The 22,043-nt window shown below is 43.8% G+C and overlaps 1 protein-coding gene and 1 long non-coding RNA gene across 3 annotated transcripts in view; one reads left to right on the top strand and one right to left on the bottom strand.

Moving 5' to 3' along the window:
- Nucleotides 1-19,247, bottom strand: part of LOC147141481 (uncharacterized) — a 32,124-nt gene extending 12,877 nt beyond the window's left edge. For both annotated transcript variants that reach the window (XR_015088267.1, XR_015088266.1), the window contains exon 1: nucleotides 18,845-19,247. This is a non-coding gene — a long non-coding RNA (uncharacterized LOC147141481). The remainder of the gene's footprint in view (nucleotides 1-18,844) is intronic.
- Nucleotides 18,872-22,043, top strand: part of LOC147141480 (Krueppel-like factor 6) — a 79,221-nt gene continuing 76,049 nt past the window's right edge. The window contains exons 1-2 of the mRNA XM_086042181.1: nucleotides 18,872-19,315; nucleotides 20,401-20,461. The gene's annotated coding sequence lies outside the window, so the exon portion shown is untranslated. The remainder of the gene's footprint in view (nucleotides 19,316-20,400; nucleotides 20,462-22,043) is intronic.

The raw sequence follows: 22,043 nt of genomic DNA, 5'->3' as shown, positions 1-22,043 counted from the left end.
AATATTACCTTGAAATGTGCTCAGACTTGCCTCGAGGCAACTGTTGATATCAACAATATAAAACGGATGACTATATCGCGTATCGTCGTCACATACAATGCTTCCTTCCGACTATTCTGGCTGCTTTTTTTTTGTCCACGCTGACTTCTTTATATGTGGTACCTATTTCTTCTATTCTGCTTATATGACTATTTTTGGACAAACAAATTGTTTTTTGCGCCTGTAATTCCCATAATGCTGCTGACTATTATTGCTGCTACACACTTTTGTGTATATACAGTAGTATTACAATCTACTACGGCTATACTCTTAGATATACTGTAGAGGAATTATTGATGCAATGGATTACATGTATAGTTTGAGCCACATACAATACTGCTGACTATTATTGCTGCTTTTGTTTACGTTCACATCTACAGTACGCATACTAAAGTATTGTGTTTATTTGCTTTTCACATATAATTTTCTCTCTAGTATTGCTTGTTTAATTTATTTTTCAGTGTCTGCTACCGACTAGTCTTGCTGCCTTTTGTTCATATCCACCCATATGTGTTATATTGCTTGTTTTAGTTATTGATATGATGTAAAGTCCTCATATATAATACTGCTGACTATTAATACTGCTGGGCACATTCATAGCTGAATAAATGGTATTTAGTATTGTATACTGTCAATCAATAACCACATAAAATATAACTGACTATTATTGCTGCTTTTTTGCTGACATGCTGTGCTTACACATTATTTCAATAAAATGTATTCGGACATACAGTACTTGTCACTCTGCTGCTGAACAAGTAATAATTCGGAACACACAATGCTGTTGACTATTGCTACTGCTTTTACCTCAAATGTAAAGGTTCCCACCAAACTCGAATTGTGTTTACTCAAGCATGTAAGCACTTTTGAATGTGCTCCCACATGGCTGCATTTGGATATTTTTTGCCGATTCCACTTAACGTGATCCGTGCCCATCAACGGCATTAAGGTTTTAATATGTCTTCAGTGTGTGTGTGTGTTTTTTTTTCTTCCACCTTTATTCAAGGGAGTAGCCAAAAACGTCGGCGTCAACGTCGTTCCAAGGGAAAAGAAAAGAAACAAACCCTCCCGGGTGGACGCTGCCTTCCTATCGCCATCAGTGTCACGCAGTTAAAAGTGGGTGACTGTGCCTGTGGGAGGTCCAGGAGGACTGTTACAGTATCTGTTCATACGTCCGTCCGGACCACCACGTGGAGCAGAAGCCGCCAGACGGACAATCACAGTGAAAGTAGACACTCAAACGTTCCGGACAAAGATCGACTTTCGGTTTGCCCAGCTTGAAGGAGAACAAAAATCTGGCAGGATCTCTAATAAGAACTGAAAGCCAACCCTGAAATTTGCCTTCACACCCCAAACGCAAACTCACACTTGGTTGAAAAGCTTAATTTAAAACACAAGCTCCTGTTTGAAATTCTCACTCAGGCAACAAATCTAGATTTGGAAACCCTAACCTTGGCTTCAATATGTCATTTGAAAAGTAAGCATGACTTGAAACCATGCCAAGAAACTCTAACCATGCCTCAAAAATACAAATTGAAATCCTAACCTGGTTTGTAAACGAGCCATAATGTGGAACACCTCCCATGTCTCAATACCTTAATTTCAAACAGTAACCGAGGCTCAAAACCCTCATTTGAAACTAGGGCCTGACCAATATCGATTGTTTGAAGCCGATGCCAATTTTGGGCAGAAAAAAAATTCTGATTAGCGATTAATCGGGACTGGCGTGTGTAGTAAAAAATGAGGCCAGTGTTACTAAAATATTACACAAAAACTGTACAGAACAATGAAGAATACGGAAACGATGTACTTCTCTAAATCTTTCCATTCAAAGTCATTCGTGTTGTCTTATTCCAAAACACTTTGCAGTCAAAGTGTTTTTTTCTACCGTAAAAAAGTACTGTGAGATATCATCTTTTTAATGGGAAAGTGAAGCTATTCCGTGTGCACTGATGGAGTCGCTTGCTCATTTGCATGTCAAGCACATAAAACACTGCCAGGCCATAATCGGATGCTCCTGGAGGTCGTCGCAAGGTTGAAAAGAAACCGAAAACTCAATATATCAGCTGCTTCTTTTTACTCTCAGTAAATGTCAGAGAATGTCCGTCAATATATGTGAAACTACTCAACAGTTTGTGCGCAAATTGCAATAAATGTCCTCTTCTGCACATCCCAAATAAACAGGCTGCCTTTCTTCACTCTGCATTCTAATGCTTTGTCAGCATGTGTGTCCAGGGGTAGGCGGGGGGTGGGGGGTACATGGTGGCCTTTTTACACCAGAACCACAACAGGTTCTCTATTATGGGCTGCAAATGAATCGGGCACTATGATGGCTGCGGAATGAATGGAGCTTTGATTGCTTTAAGTGAGTACGTGCGGTCCCTCCCGCTCGTCGGCATTGGAGCGCCACCAAGAATGAAGTTGGGCCCGGCCGCGAGAGAACGACAAGTATGTGAGAGTCATAAAACACTGCCGGCAGCTTCCGAATGCAACAATTGACCCCGAAGTTCTACGGCCCCCTTGCTAATCTCATCCGGGCCAAACTGTCAATCCAAAAACATGCTTGCGTTTGATTCATTGAAATTGGCTGTCCAAATAACTTGGACGCCAATTGAAAGAAAAAAAACAAAAAACGGCAACGTTTCTGTCCAATTTCAGGCATGGGTCCTGGAGACCTTTCTGTGCCTCCTGTAATGATAGACATGCTCATCCAATTTCATGTTGATTGGTGAAACCGGTGTTGGGGGCTGAGTTTATTTCATTTTTTGAACAAACAACAAACAAAAATGGCAGATTTCCTGTTCAATTTGGGGCTTTGGTCCTAGAGACTTTTTTGTGGGTTTTGTTTGCTCACTTTCAGGTCGATCACTGAAACTGGTGTTGGGGGTCTTTTTTATTTTTTGTTTTACTTTTGGACAATCCTGGAATTCGCCAGAAATGGCGACTTCCAGTCGAAATTCATCCAAGAACTAGTCGGCCAGGTATCCATTTAACAATATGAGAGCATTTCTATTTTTATTACTATTATTAGAGGATGCACCTCTCCAATAAAAGACCATTTGATACGTTATATCGAAATATTCTACGGTAGAACAATTCGATTCGATGCATTTACATCTTCTATATCAAAACCAAATTTCTGATTCCAATTTTTTTTTCATAACACCCCTACTAATCATGTTCACCAAAATGATTCAATGATGATGATGGTTCGCTGCGCGATTATGTCCTGACGTTTTTAGCCTCTTGTTGACAACACGAGTGGGAAAGATGCACGGTCTATGAAGTGCGGAGGTGCGGGCGGCCTAATGGAAGCCAGACAAAACATTTCCTACGGCTGATTGAGCATGTTTGCAAAAGCGCGTTAAGTGGACCTCGCGATGCCAGAGTGCAACAGGACGCACTTGAGATGGAACAGAAAAGGAAAAAAAAAAAAGCAGTATAAAGTCCTGAAAAGCATCCACTATGAACAATATGCTCTGGACAATTCATTAGGTACACCAGGAAAAGAGCTTCAGCCCCCAAAAAATATATAAATCAGCCGTTAGTTTGTCAGGCACCAGTTTGAAAGGTCAACACAAAATTGGGCGGACAAGTCAATCAAAACATGACGCATGACAAAGTCTCAAGGATCCATGCCCCAAACTCAAAGTCAGCCATCTTGTCTCAAGCAGCCATTTTGGGAAGAATTCCAGGTTTGGTACGGTTTGGAATTGGGGGCAGCATGGCTCAGTGGTAGACTGGTCATTTCCCAACCCGGAGGTTGTGGGTTCGATCTCCTTGTTTGGGACCCTCACTTGTTATCCAAAGCCCAACTTGAAACCCTACCTCAGGTAAAACTGTCAAGGTGTTCATCCACAGCCTGTTGTGCAAACCTTACTGTGGGTTTGGCGTCTTCCTCCTCCGGGCCCTGCGTGCGCATTTGGCATCTTCCTCCGAGCGCCTGAGAAGGCGTTTGGCGCGGCGCTTACCGGCAGTCTGCGGTCATCGCTGGAGTGTTCCCAGGTGTCGCTGCGGGGAACGCCGTCTGTTGTCTTTGGCCTCACCCGACCTGAACGCGAGGGAGGACGCTGGGAAATATTTACACACTGCACACAGGACATTAGTGCTGACGTGTTTTTTTTTTTGCCTGTATTAGCAGAGCTGTTTTTCCCACAGCGTGTTTTTTTCCTGGCGGGCGGCTACCATATTGACGAGCGAGTGGCGCGTGTAAATTTTTGAGCGTCCATTCCAAACATTTGCGCGCTTGGGAAGCGGCCGGGCCGACGAGTGGCTGCGATGATAAGCGTTGACAAAAGTGTCAAGCTCCTCCGGTTGATCTGACGTGGGTGTGACACACAAGTGCAACGACAGATTTTCAACGCGAGCAGTCATTTCAATTCTGACAATGAGTCAAGACACACCGAATTTGAAATCCTAAACATTCCTCTCAAAACCACAATCTGGTTGAAAACCCAACTTGCATATCCTAATTTGAAATCACTACCCTTTATTGAAAACATAATTCTGGATCTTTGAAACCATTACTCAGGCTTGATAGCCTTACTTGCATTACTACCCTGTCTTTACACCCTATCTTGAAACCCTTACTCTGTTTTAAACCATAACTTAAACCCTAACACGGGTCCTGAAAGCCTAACTAACAGGAAACCCTAATTCGAAACCCAAACCTGGTTTCTGGTTTGAAACCCTTAAGGCCCTGATATGCCAAACCGACATTGGAGGTCGTGAAGCGTCGTTGCGTCTTTAAGCGCCGTCTGATTGGTGTAGTGGCCACCATCGTAGTGTCGTAATCCGTCTGTAAGCATCTTGGGGGCGTTTACGCATGTTGAATTGGCGTCGCCAGTCGTGACATTTGGTCACTCTGATTGGCTGTTAGCTAGCAAATCAGCGCTCGTAGCACCAACGGGATGTGACAAATGCGGATAAACAGTGAGCACACCTCCGCTGCCTTAATCTTCTTACAAGTACAAGAGCGAGGGTTGACAATCTAAGTATTTCACAATACCATGTCAAGAAAATGAGGGTTTACTTCGCGTGGGAGTTCATCGTGAGCGAAGAATAGAGCCGAATGCATTGTTTACGTTTTTATAATCCGCCCCCGGCCAACATCTTTCCGGTTGGAGTTTCCTAACCATGAGAAATGGTGACTACTGCCGCCGATGGTATGGAGGGGTATTACATCTAATGCATGCACAGAAGCTACTTTAATGGTCAGCGTCGCCGTCAGTCGTTGCCGTGTGTTTTGCCAGCGTGACGTGCCGACAGCCGGCCGCACGCCACAGGGGGGAAGCGTCTGTCACTGTTGGTGAACGTCGTTTTGGTGCATCAGGGCCTTTAAGTTGAAAACTTTAACCCTTGTTTCAAAATCGAATCGAGTCATGGAACCACAAACCCTAAATCAAAAGCCCAACTTCAAACTCTAACCCTGTCTTGAAACCTTAACTTGAACCTCTAACTTCAAACACTAACCCTGAATAGGAACCCTACTTTGAAATGCAAAGACTGGCTTGAAACCCTAACCTTGGCCTGAAAGTGTGACGGGACACTTTCTGCAAAGATACCGGTCCATGAGAACACGTCTCCCGCAGCGAGAACACATTCTCCCGGGAATGTTTCCCTCTTCCGTCTGCTTTTACATAAAGCAGCTGAAAGTAGAGCAGAGGCTTTCCTTCTACTGACGACAATCAGCGCCGCATACACGGACAGATCAACCAGATGGCAAGTGGTGCACAAAAAAAAAAGGGCCTGAAACCGAACCCGGGGGGGCACCTGCGCCTGGGCCGCTGAAAGCCAATACACGGACGGGCCTCAAATGGAAGCAGGAAACCGGAGCAGCCGAAACTCCGCGCGAGTACTCTGGGACAAACTCTGGGGATCAACTTTGCTTCTCTTTTGCGGCGGGCATGAATGAAGCCTTTGTGGCCTTTGCTGGAAACTCTGCACGGGCACAAGAGTGGAGGAAATGTTCTTAAATGCTTCACTCTGGTAGCCGCCGACTTCTTGTGTCAAGCACCTTTCAAGGCCAACACGACAGGTCGGGGCGGCGGGAGACGTTGCTACGGAAACGTGCACTTCGTAGAATATCTTGTTGGGAGAAAGGGGCCACGCAATGCATTCTGCTCATTTCTTCCCACAGGAAATCGTGGACTGCTGCCATCATAAATCTATTATTAGACAATGTTTGACCAGACAAGCTTGAAAAAAACCCCAAAAGCGTTCACCATTGTTGACATTGAGATGTTGCGCTGAGATGTGCCCTGACGTTGTTTGAGGACCATTTAGACAGCTAACCGGTTGGGCACGAACTGATTGATTTCAATTCTAGACGCCAGCCTTATTTCTAGATGTGGCAACGACATAACATAACATAACCTCCCTGATATGAACGGGTGAGCGGTTACAGCGAAAAAAACGACATTTCTACCGCAGCCGCTTTAGGGAGACAAGGTGTCGGGCCTGAATCGTTTCAGGTTCCCTACTTTGAGACGTAGATACAAACGTCAACTTGTGGGCGCAGTTAAAGAGATCCCAAATTTTTATTTCTGCAGCAGCGCTTTTTGGCAGCCAACCAACGGGTATTGACATAATGAAATTGACATAATTATACATGCCTTGCTTCAGGGCGCAGCCATGAGACAAAAGTTAAGACAATTAGCCTTCCACAGCATCCCATTTAGGCAGGTCCAACAAACGGAACATTATTAGCGTTGTTGGGTTATTATGGCGCGCCACAGGTCAAACGCTAGGTTAGCTAAAGCTAACAGAGGAGCAGCTGCTAGTAGAACAAACCACAGAATTAATGGCTTTGTCCTCCAACACACTCAAACTCTTCCAGCTTTGTGTCATAAAATCTTTCATGAGCCACACAAGAGCAGGAGTGCGGCACATCCATTATGCAGACCCCTCTAGTACAACCCGCGCCCCCTCCCCCATTTATTCAGCCCGAGACCCTCCAGTGAAGAGAAGCCTTTTCCTCGCTACAGTCCCACATGCATCATTGTGTGGCGGATTAGCCTCCGCGCCGCCGCATCCCCCATCCACTCCGCCATTGGAAGCTAACCAATTAGCATCAATTGGCCGTATTCTCTGGGGTGATTAGCATACACGCAGCACTCTCGGGGGGCTTTGACACTTACTGAAGCTGTCCGGAGTGCGAAAAGGGCTGCGCTGCTTTTGTGGCCTGGCTGAGCCCGAGCGATAATAAGCGGCGCTAATGAGCTGGCTGAAGGAGAGCGGCTGGGTGACACCGACCTGCGCCGAGAAAGCTGATTTGCAATGGGGAAAAAAAAACAGCATAAAATATGATTACCGCGCAGAACGACACACACACCTTCAATTTTACACTGAAATTGTGAAAAGTTGAAGGCAAATGGCACCTTCAAAGACTTTTCTTTGACGAATGGCCACCAAAATTAAGCAATTAGGAGCCACTTGGTCCATTGACTTTACATTGGTCTGTGCTAGTTAAGTTGAGTTAGTTCAATAGTCAAGAGGAAGTCAAGTCCAAAATGTTCTTGACAATAATATTTTCTATGCACCGCCACTAGTCTGCACATTTTTCAATTAATATCGTATTTGCAGGATATGAATTAAGCATAAAAAACAATCCTCAGGGGGCAGCCATTTTGCCTCATACTGCCACTTGCTGGCGACTAAAAATGACATCACAGTTAACAGTTAATAGACTCGTTAAATAGTTAGTTTATAATAATAGTTTAGTTAGGGGTGACTGTGCTCCGAGTAGAAAAGTTAGTCTGGATTTTTGTTAAGTGAAAATGAAGTTGAAAGCGTATATGCGCCTGAAATAAGATAAGATAAGATAAGATAAGATAAGATAAGAAGGCCTTTATTGATCCCACAGTGGGGAAATTTTCAGTGTTACAGCAGCAAAGATATAGGTCACACAGGGATGGCGGCATAATGTAGCCATTAATGTATAACATTAACGGCAAACATTCAAACATTCAAATGACTGATTGTCGTGATGAGTAATTGGCCAGCTTTGGTTGTGACTATTGGGTAGTTTGCGGTTAACGGTATTAAAAAAATCGGAAAGGGTGAGTTTAAATGTGTTGATGGTGTATTTCATGTGATCATTTGCATATTTTTTCTTGCCTAGAAATAAATCCGCAGCCACAGATGACTGTCATTTAAGTGCTGCGGGGCGTTTAGCGTGAAAACCACCCGCAACACAGAATTAGCGGCTAATTAAACAACAATACGACTTTCGGATACTGCACAATGTGTCGGTAAGACACTGCCGGTCTCAACAAGGAGCCCCTTAGCTGGTTTGAGCCACTCTGCGCTGGGCTGATAATGTGGATGCGGTTGGCCTCTGGCACGCGAGTGGCGGAGTAATGAATCCTGGGAGGATAGTGAGCGTGGACGCCTTCCAGCGCCCGTTCATTAGCCGCCGCGCAGCCCAAACATCTGTCGCGCCGAACGGCTGGCAACGGCGGCACGGGCTAATTAGCTAGCCGTGCGCAACAGGTTTTGCATGCTGGAAGATAAACAGGATGGCAACGTAGCCAAAAAGGCACACAGACACACACTCTGGGTGTCACATACACACTTTACACACACACACACACACACACACACACACACTTGAGGCTACGGATGATTTCTTTAAACTATTACTGTGCACTGAACATCTGCCGAGGTGCAGTATAAACCTTCAGTTAGTGAGGGGGAAAAAATTCCTTGCAGTGTTTAGATGATCGGATTCTTTAAACTTAGAAGCCATTTCTTGGAACCTGAGAAAGAACGCTAATTTAATGCTCACGATTATGGAAAAAACAATAATGACAACTATTTGGATTGAGATTGAAATCACGATTATTAAAGCGATTGATTTAAAAAGTTAGTATGTATTCAACTACTGAAACTCAACTAGTCAAAATTATCCTCGTAGCCACATGCCCATTCATCCCTGCACGTAGAACACTTTATTCAATGACCTTGTAAATATCATGTGAAATTCAAGCCTCTTACATTTTCATTCTTAAGAATTACTCTTATCTCTTGATCATATTTATTTAATCTTATGTTATTTTCACACGCCTTGGGACTTACTGAGCTAACCTGGGACCCCGGGGATTGTATTTCGTGCCATGTCATGTGAAAATGTATGTTGACAAAAAAAAGGCCTTTATATTGAAATTTTCAGGAAAGGAACATTCCTTGAATCCTTGAAAACTCTATTCGAAATCTAGCTGGAAAGGACGACTTTTTGGATGGTCGAGAGCGTGGAACTTTTGCCTCCCAGCGCAAAGGCTTTCTGCTCACACAACATGTGACAACGCTAAAAAAAGATTAGCTTGCAGGCTCACATACACACCATGGTAGCAATGAACGACCCCCAAGACCCAAGAGAACAAGGTCGTGATTGCTGTAATTTGGTATTTGCGTGTTATTTGGTGGATTCAATCAATGAGATCATTGACAGGTCGTGCAAATTATGACATAACAGTTGATCAGCGATTTTGCATTAAATGCAAAATATTGACCAATTTTGATCCAGTTCATCAGATCAATGCAAAGTCTACTTTAATTCAGACTTTCAACTCATTTAATAGCGCTTTTTTTTTTTTTTTTTTTTTTTTTTACATTTCTAAAGGCGGTCTGCCTGGTTACCAGGTAGAACATTCTGCAACCCCCTTCCATGCAGTCCTGAAAGCCCCTCAAAGACTCAGGAAACTTCTTGGCCCCAAGTAAACAAACGTTGGAATGATGGCAGATGCTTATCGACACACACACAATGGCAGCAGCCCAACGCAAACAAAACCACCAAAAAAAGATGACGTGGACAAGTCGACGCACGTCTTAATGTTCTCCTGTTGATCCGTACTAAAGACAAATCACCTCTTACTGAAGTGGAATCAACGGGAGACCAATCAGTGACTTGGGGGAGTATTGGGGAAGATCAAGACAACAATAAAATGGGACGTAGACCTATGTAAAATTGAATTTAAATAATTTGAAAACAAATCTGGAGTGATGCCTCCATGAGTGAAAATACAATTGAGTCTTTGTAGAGGTGATGTTTGGCTTCTTTTGCAGTCGTCTAAACAACAAGCCTTTAATACATTTAAAAAAAAAAAAGAAAAAAAATCGCTTAGCTTACATCATCTTGCCAAACCATTTTTCAAAGGTCTTAAGAGCCATGAGTGATGAAATACATAAAACGAAGAGCTGACTAAGCAGCACTTTATTCAAGAGAAATGAGTCTGCGATTTACCTTTGCGGCTGAGCGCTTCCTGCTGTACCAAAGCATGACAGCAATCCATTTAACAAAACAAGCTTACTCAAACCTCACTAACTTGCAGGCATTACTGTGTCTAGTTTTACAACACTTTTCAGTTGAGTGTTCAAGTGAGTTCACAGATTTGTTCTCAACGTATTTTCATCATATCATATTGGTGAATAATGATGCGTAAAAGTAGCAGACGGCACGGGGACCGACCAATATTTTAAAAAAAACACAAAATTGACCATATTTGGACATACCAGGTTTCCATCCAACAGCGATTTAATTGTTTTGCTTGTCATTATACATCACTGACATGATTTTCGGACCAATTCCGTGAAACGGGATCAGCTCCAACGGCATAGCGGTTGGACTTTTATTTTTTTTAAACGAGCCAAAGGTACAGGACAGCAGACAACAACCTTCCAAACCAAAACCTTCAACTTCGCCGTGTACGTCAAGCGTTTGGACATCCCCGACCGAGGACCAAGAGTTTGTTGCTTCACGCTTGTGATTGTGAATAACGCGCCACGTCCGCCCCTCCTCTTGCCTGCGTCCAGGAGTTTAGTCTGCATCTCCCTCCTTTCCAGCGCCAGGCCGGGCAGACACCCAGATCCCGCTGATTAAGTGGGATACAGGAAGCCGGCATGTAAACAGCCGGGAGAAGACAAGCTGGTTGGCAGACCGCTTTGCTTTCTGCCGACTGACTGACTGCCTTTATGGCCCATTGAAGCCATCCTGTCCCTGCACTTGAAAGTCAGAAGAAAAAAAAAAAAACAAGGAGAAGCTGATCTTTGTCTTCTCAACGTTGGAAATTCCACCAGTCAGAAGGGGAATGAATGCGGCCCGCCAAGCTATAAGGACAGTCGAGTTTTATTTAGGCGTGAGGGAGCCGGTGCGCCGCTTGCTTCCGGAAGCAATTGGGAGGCCACACACATGCACACACAGAAGTAGAAGTGTGCAAGGAAAAAAAAGCACATATTCACACATACAGGAAATACTCAACCGCAAGTGCCTACACGGCAGCAGATATCAATTTAACCGCACGGCCCTTGACCGCAAATAGCCGGACATGCAAACATTCAGCTAATGAAGACAGGCATTCAGTTTACAAATGAAATATTTCCTTAACTGACTTCAACCACAAGCACGGCTGGGGGCACGCCCAGAACCGTTTGGGGAATTCTTGTTTTAAATTCCAGCATAGAATACCCTCGATGAAAAGTCAAAGCCAACGATTGGAGTGCACAACATATTAGACTTGCCCAATCACGCTGGACGCTTGGTTTGGTTCTGCTCAAAGAAATCAAGCTGATGATGTGTTAGCCATCAGTGGACTCCGAGTGCTAATGCAAATGATATAAACAATGCTAAATTGCAAAGAAATGTGTCTGACTTAATTCAAACAAATTGGATGCCGACCAAAAACATGGCTTCACGTAAAAAATTGAATCTGAATGTGGGCGTGGGCACCGTCCAATAGCAACTCCTTCCCATTCTTGGCATGACACACAACACGCAACCAAACTGCTGGATTCAAAAGGCAATCAAACGGGATTGGACTACAAATTGACCTAATGCGTACCTAGTCTGTCATACCCAAAAAGACATCTGACGAAAAAAAAAAAGAGACAGACAAATACACCAAAGTGATTGTTAAATGTCTAGAGCTGGCTGTGTAGTCAAACTAGTCTGCTTATCTATTCTGTCTCCTGAAAATCAGAAATGATCTTTCCCGGACATAGAAGAAGTTTAAGGTAAAATGTACTCTAAGAGCAGCTTGTTCTCACGACAACTTTGTAGGTTTTGTAAGACAAAGGTTGAGCTGTAATCAACCAAAAACAGGCATCACTTCTCGAAAGACGGTCTGATTCTTGGGTCAAACTTTTGCAAACCTTAAAGATGTCGATAAAAGAGATTTCAGCATTTAATTATCAACCATGTTCATCGTTGTAAACACGAGATGTGCTACAGTTGTGACATCAGAGCCAGGATGATAAATAGTGTTCGTCGTTTCCTCTCTAAACACAAACACACCTGCGGCAGACCAATTCACCGCACAGCTGCCTGTCTTGGCATCGATGAATCTCAACAAATACCGCCGAATCGGTCGCTTGTTTAGTTAGTGGTCACACACCAGCAGGCTCCGTAAGTGCCGCTCAACAGGAACCAATCGCTAGCTACCTCCTGTCTGCGTTTTCCCACCAAGCGTGTCCACGTACTGTTCATGCAAATACTTTTGCTCGTTTCTCTCTTCAAAATGCGTTGCTTTGTTGTGTTACGCAACCCGATATTTGGCACCGTTACTGAGCAAGGCGAGTGTTCCTGTTCCAGTCGCTGTTTCTCTGGAAAGTCCAATGTCACTGGCCTGGAGACTATCTGGCACCCTGACGGCAACTCGAGTCACCGGTGGTTGCGGAAACGTCGAGCAGGGTCACCAGGGAGTCGCGGTAAATTCAAACATGTTTGATTTTTCCCTGAGACCTTTTGGAGACTTTTCCAAGTCTCCGGCATGGTTGGGACTTGGGGCACACCTCGGAGACGTTGCAGAGATTATTTCTCTCTGTGACTGCGGAGACGCCCCTTTGAGACATCTCCAAGACCGGCTGGTGACCAAGGAGACTGAGGACACATCGTGGAGGCGTCTCTGCTACTTAGCGACGTTGCTGCGGAGACTCCCGGGCAAACTGGTCTGCTTAAGACATCACCCCGGGGAGAGGGATTTTGTTCTCCCGGGTCAACTGATCAGTTGCTGCGACGTTTCCGCCAGTGTGATAGGCCCTATAGTCCGTCGGCTGAATTTCAATCCGTCATGCTCGTAGAATGATTACATTTGCAGGTGTTGTTTTGTTGTCACCAAACTGTGAGGAAAACTGGCATTTTAGACCATGACTGAAAGCAACGCTCCATAGATTGCGATATGAATGTCACATTAAATTCACTTTTTAAGGTGAAATTACCGCGGCATATGCTCATCCATAACAAGGGCGCCCAGGTCCGGTCCTCGAGGGTCCCTATCTAGCCTGTTTGAGACGTTTCCCACCTCCAACATGCCAGATTCAAATGATCAGGATCGTTATCAGGCTTCTGCAAAGCTTGCTGATGAGCTGATTATTTGAATCAGGTGTGTTGGAGCAGGGAAACATGCAAATCAGGCTGGTTAGGGGCTCTCGAGGACCAGACTTGGGCATCCCTGATCTGCACGAAGCAACAAAGTTTTTCATTGCAATTCTACGCTCAAGCGAGAAAATCTCACACTTGACGTCAATTGTGCTGCACGCCAAAACAACTCAGACCACCCAACGAGCACAAAACAAAAGCTGTCAGCGCACTGGACCCTAACGGTGCACTACATGTGATCTTGAAGACATCCATGTCTTCTTGTATTTCTGCATCCCATATGAGACGGCATGTTCGGGATGAGTTGATTTGTGACTCTTATTGGTACCACAAGAAGAAAATCCTATCAAATTGGTGGTACGTGTGTGTGTGTGTGTGTGTGTGTGTCAGGTTTTGGCAACATATCAGCTGATGTTACCGGGCAGGAAGGACGGAGCACCACCGTCCCCCCCCCCAAACTCCTGGCCCCCTTATACCACTTGCCACCCCCCCCCCCCCCCTCTTCCTTGCGATCTCTTGAGCGGGCGGCAGCTGTTCGCATTTCCTGCGTATTGGGTGTCGAGCGGGCGGCTTGGGCCGCGTCGCCAGGCTTCCCGCTCTTTTGCCCGGTGCCAATATGGGGAAATGAGAGAAATGCAGGGACACGCGTACACGCAAGTAGAAACTAGCGCGCAAATACACACATGTACACACACACACGAATGTACGCATATACACTGATTCAAACGCAAACACACGCGCACTACACTCTCAATCACAAACACAAACATGTTTACACACACGCACGTCTACAAAAATACACTCTCATTCTCATTCACAAACATGAACTCATGCACACACAGACACGCACACCCACATTCAAGTGTGCACACACTCTCTCACACATGCTCACTTACGCACTCTCACTCATAAACAAAAACAACACGTATTACATGCACACACATTCAAACGCACGCAAAAACACATGCCTACACATTCACACGTACAGTTACGCACACACGGTCACACGCGTATTACATGCACGAAACCGCACAAAAACACCCGCGCACACACGCAGTAACACACGCTGACACAGGCATATGCGCAGTTTTGAAGCAGCTGCTGTTGCTGCTCAAGTGATGCGTAGATGACTTTTTTCTGCACCTCTGTGTACACGCGTGCGCGTTTCGCATAGGTCAGCTACATGCAATGATTTGATTACTGCTGAATGCGTGACTGTCAGCACAGTGACGGTCAGCTGTGGCCATATTGGATTGTAGGTTGTATTTCAGTGCGTTAAAAGCACCCCAATTCCCCACCCCCCGAGGCTAGTTTAATATGGCGGGTAACAACGGCAACTTTGGGTAAAAATATCAACGTCGTATCAACGCGGCTTGGCTGAACGTTTTAGTGTCGCATTTCAGAGGCTAATGCCATTTATTGTGCCACTTAACGCAAGCAATGAAAGCGACTCAGTTGCATGAACAGCACCACATTCCATCACCGAACTACTGAAATACACTTTCAGCTATTCGTTACTCGTTTACTGGCAGCCATTTTCAAAGCAGCGTACCCTTCTTTAGTCATCGTCAATATGAGTTGGTTTCAGCAAAAGCACTGGTTTCTAACTAAAAAGCGGAGAAAATGGGCTTTGAGTGAATAGAAACACGTCAGGCAAAACAGTGACTTGGAAGCTAATTTTTTTTGTGACACCTTGAATGACAACAAAAACAAAACAAGACTGAGGAAGGTCCATGAATGGCAAAATGATCATTTACAGATTTACAACTGAGAAATGTGCGACGCTGACTCCCCATGGCGCTAGGTGAGCGTCAATGATTTTTGTTCTCAGGATTTTGCCTTCCACTCTATGAACTCACAATCACAACACATATGTTCTACAATCCGAAGTGGCACATTCTCTGTTTCTAGCACACGTGTACATAATCTGTTGCAAAGTCAGGTGGCTAAACTCGTCCGACTTCCACCGTGTTGCCATTACTCTCCCTCATAACAGACGTGACAAGCCCCTGAACTTTATCTTCTACTCCAAAGCTGTGCAGATTTCAAATCCAAAGCAATGCAAGGCCGGCATTTCATGCGAATCGGTTCGTCATCATCATTGCTTCCAAACCCGAATATCACAGACAAGCTACTAGGCGAGACGTTTTTCCATGCCTACCCGTTAAAAAACAGACTTGACAAACGTAGACCTCGGTGGCAGATGAATTCAAACATCCACGACTGGGAATGAGTTCATGTAATGGTGTGTGGGGCTACTTTAACGTGGCGTAGAAAAGTGAAAAATACTATACTGAAAAATGTGGCAATTAAGGGAATGTCAACAATATGCTCGGTTGAGAAATGTGGAAGTTTCAGCACAAGAGCGCATGATTATTAACCAGCATACACGTCTCTTGGACTTCCTGAGAATGAAGTCTGGCATTCCTACGCTGGCAGAGGATGACTCATGACATCCTCTTCAGGACGCCTGATGTTCCTCCACACCTTCTCGTCCTCGCAATTCATCAGTCGGCTATGTAAACACAAAGCGAGCGAACGAGCGAGCTTCCTCCTCCGCGTTGGCCAGCGCGACATGAAGCAGGCGGCTGGTTTATCGGAGGTGTCTCCTGCCATCACAACAACTTGTTTGTTATCACTGACAAGCGCACCAAGTTTGCACAGGCCGCCGACACTTTCCTCTGGAACAAACATGATAACGCTTTGAGGATAAAACACGCCTTGAAAGGGGGCATATGATGGAAAATTGACTTTTTCTAAGTCTGGAATACAGTAGTCCCTCGCTTATCGTGCGCTTTACTTTCCAGAACCCGATGCAAGAGATGAAAATCTGCAAAGTACCCAACATATATTTATTTCATTATTTACATATATTTGAAAGCTTTATGCGTATACCAACACAAAATACGCAGGTTTGGCACAGGTCTCATTTCTGTCCACTTTGGATGGCCATCCTCGTGTTCAACACTGTAGTATCTGCTGTGACTTTGAATGCGTGCGGCTTTAAAACGAACGCGGGGCCTTGCCTGGTGAGTGACGTTGGCGTCAGCGAATAAGAGTGTAAAGTTGGCTATTGCTGCCTCAAGTTAGCACGTCCATTTTTTTGCCTGCTACTGCCGTATGAGATTCATGCGCACTAGTACAACAAGCACATCTTACTAGTAAGGCGGAACTGTGCACTAGTTGACAACTTCGTGCTTTTGTAGTGCTGATGACATAACGTTGGACTAGTTAACATCTAGTGCTTCATTTGTAGCATGAGAATCACTCGCCTACAGGACCGCTTTGCCTCACTAGTAACAGGTAGTTATTCTACTAGTGTGCCGTAGTTGTTCTACTAGTGTGCTGAATTGTCTGACGAGTGAGGACAAAAAGCGTACAAGTACAGAGATAATAGTGAATAAATGCTCACACTGCAAAAATCAAACAACCAAGTTAATGATCTATTTCTAAAAATGTGTCATTGAGTGAGTTCTGAATTTGAATAACATAACCCCGCAACTAAACCAAGTTTCTCCACCAATGACATACGTAATCAGCCCTATATTGTACCGTAATAGGTGCCAGAAGATGGTGGCAAAGCACGATAACGAAGCTCCTCAACTCACTTCAACACATTTTCTTGGTACCAGGATGCCACAAGATGGCGGCAAAGCACTACAAGAAGCTCCTCAACTGACCTTTTCCACATTCATACATCTGTTGTTATTGTTGTTATCATCCGGTCTATGCTACCGTATATACCCTTTGTCCCTTTTTACGTTTTTTCAGCAAATGATGCAAGATGAACAAAAAAAAAGTCTGTGAGTAGACGAATTCACAAATGGCGAATGTGAAATGCGGAGGTTAACGGTATTTGTTTTTGGCTGTGTCATTCGTGGTACCAGTTTGACCCTGGAACTCATTATTTCTATTTCCGTAACTTTATAAGGGAAACTGTTCCCAAATCCAAAGAAATCGGAGGTTAACTCAACTTTCAACCAGTCACCATGTTTGTGTTTGTCCCTCTCAGCCTGACAGATCCATATTTTAGATCCTTGTGATTTCAACGTAATGTTGGGTCTAAAGGCCAAAAAGTCTTCCATAATGTCATAAGTGCAGCGTTTCAACGCCCTGCTGACATTTACACAAGCCTAGCGTGTCCTGAGGCCCCGTTGGCATGGCGACAGCGGCGGCCGGCCTATATAATGACTAGCTGCAGCTTTTTGGGCCGGGCTGGGCTTGCGGTTGGCGAGGCCCCCCGAGCGGGCTGCCAGCTGCCCTCTCGCCGTTCTGAGAGGATGCCAAACGGGAACCCTGCTCCACGCAAATGAAGCGTGGCGCGCGGGGGCCATCCATCTCGGTTGTGGCGGCCGTGACCAGATGAGCTGTCATGAGCGCCACAGGTCTGGATCGTCGTCAGGTTTTATTTGCGCCGTTAAAGGCGCTCGCTAAAAGTGTCAGCGGCAAATTTGTTTAAAAATAAACGTGGTGAACTTCTGAGGCCTTAAACACTGGCTGTCAGGACACATTTGCTGTTTTGCTTTCAACAACACATTCATCCAGGAGGAGATGTGACTGACTTTTGAATAAAGGGATGGATAGATTTTTATGTTTTCTACCAGATTAATTTGTCTATCCATTTTTGGACAGAGGAGCAATTTCATGTCATATTTTCAGTTGCTTCAAGTGGCGTTTAATGGTGTTTTGTCCCTGAAAGTAACTCCAGATTAAATTAGATGATCAAAGTGTGGTACTAGTATCACCAGTGGTTCGCTGGTTCCCTCGAGCGGTACGTGAAATAATCACTGAATTGAATACAATTAAAATGTAGGACATTTAAAACATGGGATACAATCGATTGGAATTACGGTTCTCAAGTACAGCACTTCTTTTCAGAACAGTTCAGTTACATTTAATTTAAGTACAGTGAATGTGTGTGTTTTATTATCATTAAAACCACTGCCTAAACATTTTTACAGCATTATAATGTTGGCCATTCTAGTGTTTACCATAAATCCAATGGTACATTGGAGAGCAAATGATTTTTTGAGGTGGTACTTGGTGTAAACTGGATGGATGTATCATCAATGTGGCACAAGGGAGTGCCCTGCTTACATCAGCATACCGGATTTTAGTGATTAAAAGCACATTTCCAACGCACATTTCTTAATACAGTATTCCGAAGAGCTCTTTATAACAATTTTAGAGCACTGGGGGATGGAAACATTACAAACGTCAAGAAAAACGATGATTGTTTTAACCGTGAATTTTTGCAGTGCTGACCTCCAAAGTGTCCGAAAAAACAATGACAGCAACTTTCGTTCCTTTCCCAGATTATGAATTATGAAAGCTTTTCAGTTGCTCTGAATAATTTCGTGACCGCCAAATTAACAGACAACAACAACATACACACTTGAAAAAAAAGAAAAGAAAATGTTGTCCATTAATTACCTTAAACAGATGTCTCGTCGTTTTTCCGGCCGGCCGGCCGAGACGTCGGCGTCCATCAAGTTCGGCCCAGTTAGTCCCGAAATGGCCGCTATTGTGGGTTAATTCTTTCGAAGGTGCTGCAGAAGAGTCCTCTGGTTCGACGTGCAGTTGGCTGGCCTGAAGGTCCACAATTACCGCTCGGCGGAGTGACACTGACTTCGCTAACTTTCTCGACTAGCTGGGAGTTGCGTTAGGCGAGCTGACTTAACACGATGCATTACATCATACGTAGAGTTGTTTATCACTTTACTATACCGTCACGTGTAGTGTTATTTAAAAGCAGCTTCGACTTGTTTCACGCCGAACATGACGGGAAACGATTGCCAACTTTAATGAGGGCGTTTCCGGGGCCAATGAGGATAACATGGCGGACAAAACTGTATACCAGTGTCGAGGTTTCACGTATTAAACCACAAAGTTTAATTAAGACAGGTACGTCAGGAATTCTTCATTCATGTTTTTGTTTCATTTTGTTCTTTAACATTTATTAGTTTACTGTGAACAGTAAAACTGGGAGGCAAAGGCTTGTTTATGGCGTTCAAATCGATCGCCATTTTGTTTACCCAAACATAAATGCATACAAAAAAATATACAGGTAATGTTGGACCTTAGATAGACAAACTTTAAGGGCTGTTCTTTAAGACAGCCCTTCTCGATTTCTTTCTTTTAAACTACACCAAATGCCACCAACCAAAAAAATACGGAGTGCTCCAAGTGCCATTGTGACAAACATTAAAATACACAGGCGGAGTAGTTGAAGTGTTAAGGAAAAGAATATCGTTGCAACTCACACTGCAACACTATGCACAGTTTGAACATTAACACTGGACCTACAATGAATTATTCTAAAAAGTTAATTAAAACTGAACTCTACTTTTGCAGTGATTTTTTTTCCATATACCACTAGAGTGAGCCTGCAAAAAAATGGCTGGCTGTTAAGTCATTTTTTAAAATGTGTTCATTTTTTTCTAGTCAGACGTAATTCATCTGTCCATGGTGCCGTTTGGTTTCCCCACAGCAATGACACAATAATTACATGGTATAAATACTCATCGTTTGAAAGCGATTTAGTGCACCGTGTAAGCAAATCCCTGCTGGTCCAAACCTGCCCTGCCCTGCCCTTTGATGGACAGTCGAGTTGGCTTTAATTGCAGGCTAAAGGAAGCACAACATTCTGCCAACGTGCTAAAAGAGATCATGGATGATTTGGTGGTAAACAACAATTCACTGTTACCTGAGCAGGAGCTTCCATGATGCTCGGACAAGTGTAGTTTCCTTCACCTGTTGACAAACCACTTTTTTGGGGGGGGGGATTCGAGGTATGCAGATTTTGTTCCTTGAGTCCAACAGATGAGAGAGGTGTCGGATCAAATTGATGGCAACAAAAAGCAGGATTAAGCCACCTCAAAGTTTAAGACACATGTGCTCTCTTTAGAAGTACTGTAAGATTGCAAACACGTTTTGGGATCTCAAGTAACCACACATGTGGCTTTTGTTGTTTTGCTGTTTTCTTTCAGGGCAAAAAGAAAAGACACCGAAAATGGACTGCATCAACTCTTTGCGAAGCCTCGTTGACAGGTAAAACCAAAATAAAAGAAAACTGGCCTTCCGTGTACCCCGTAATGTGGTCAGGTAGCGCCCTCTAGGGGAAACATCAAGTGTTGTATTTTCCACATTCTCAGGTCATTCTCCTTGTTCTATTTGCATCTGACTTGGAGCAGTCTTCCCAAACTTTATAAGACACACACCACGCTTCATCATACACACACCTAATTTAAAAAAAAAAAGTTATTTCTTCTTTTTTGTCTAATTACAAAGAAAAAAAAAGTTTAAGCAAAATCTCTGGTTCGACACTTGGCAGTGATCATTTTTCCACACGGACGAATGTTAGTGCAGAGTCACGTGCCACTCAGAGGATATATAAAGTAAAGTAAACCTATAACAATACATAGAAAAAATGGTTTTTCGCTCTCATAAAAACATTTGCAAATAAATTCCACTCATATTGGAAAATTTGTCATGCAAATGTATGACCCCCCCCCCCCCCCCCCCCCCAAAAGAAACTTGGAAGAAAATGGACTTTCCTCGAAAGATTGATTTTTTGGGGGGATGTAATAAAAATAAAAATGTTCTTCCCCCCAAATTCTCATAAATTAATCTATTTTTTTCAACATTAGTCATTTATAATTACACAAACGTTTTCTTGGCTGAAAATGGACTTTACTCAAAAAAATTGAGTTTTTTTTTCAAATGATTTTGTTGACAAGAAATAAAAATTTTGTGCTTCAAAATTATGCAAATTTAGAACTTTTGGAAGTGTTTGACTTCATTCCCATAAGATTTTTTTAACTTTAGACTAGATAGAACTATCTTAATTCTTTGACACTATGTGTTTTAATACAATACAGTGCTGTTTTTCTTTATTACAAATATATATGTTTTAAAAAGTGGTGGTTTTTTGTGGGCTGCAACAGATTCAAGTCATTTCAGTCATTTGACTGCTGATAATTGATATGAGACGAAGACATAGCATGTTTATTCACGTTTATTGCCCCGTGATCAACAAAGATAATCCTAATCCGCATACTTCTGGCTGGCCGCTGCTGTCCTCACCAGACGTAAACAAAGTGCTGTTGGGATCCGTTTCAGGCCAGCAGGAAACAAAATGAGTCTTTAATAACATTTCGCCGAGGGCCATGCGTTCTAATTTAAAGCCTTCAATCATCCCTCCAGTCGCGGCTCGCAACGGCGACCACATCAAATGATGGACGTTGGAAAGGAACATTTTGTCCCCGACGGTTAGTCGAGTCAACAACGCGCAAAGTGGAACAGGATGTGCGCCCGGTAAAATTGCACAAAAGTATGAGTTTTCCTTACGACTGGCACAAGATGGAAGCCAGCAGCCAATTAGAGGACTCGACGGTGAACCTAATTTGTCTTTGTGGTTTGAGGGCGTTGGGGGGGGGTGGCGGTTCTAAAGGCATGTCACAATCGTTCTGCTTCAAAACAAAAGAATTGAATTCTGGGCAGAAGCCCAAAATATTGGCATGTGTACCGGAAGGCAACATGTGAAGAAAATGTGTAATTTGGACAAAAGTATTTCAACTGTCGTTACAAGTGCAAAACATTGTGGGAGTTTGGACAAAGATTTTGGGACAGC

This window comes from Filicampus tigris, chromosome 10, assembly GCF_054856515.1.
Source record: "Filicampus tigris isolate MCC_2025a chromosome 10, RoL_Ftig_1.0, whole genome shotgun sequence".
In the NCBI taxonomy this organism is placed as follows: Eukaryota; Metazoa; Chordata; class Actinopteri; order Syngnathiformes; family Syngnathidae; genus Filicampus; species Filicampus tigris.
This window is presented reverse-complemented; position numbering and strand designations above follow the sequence as displayed.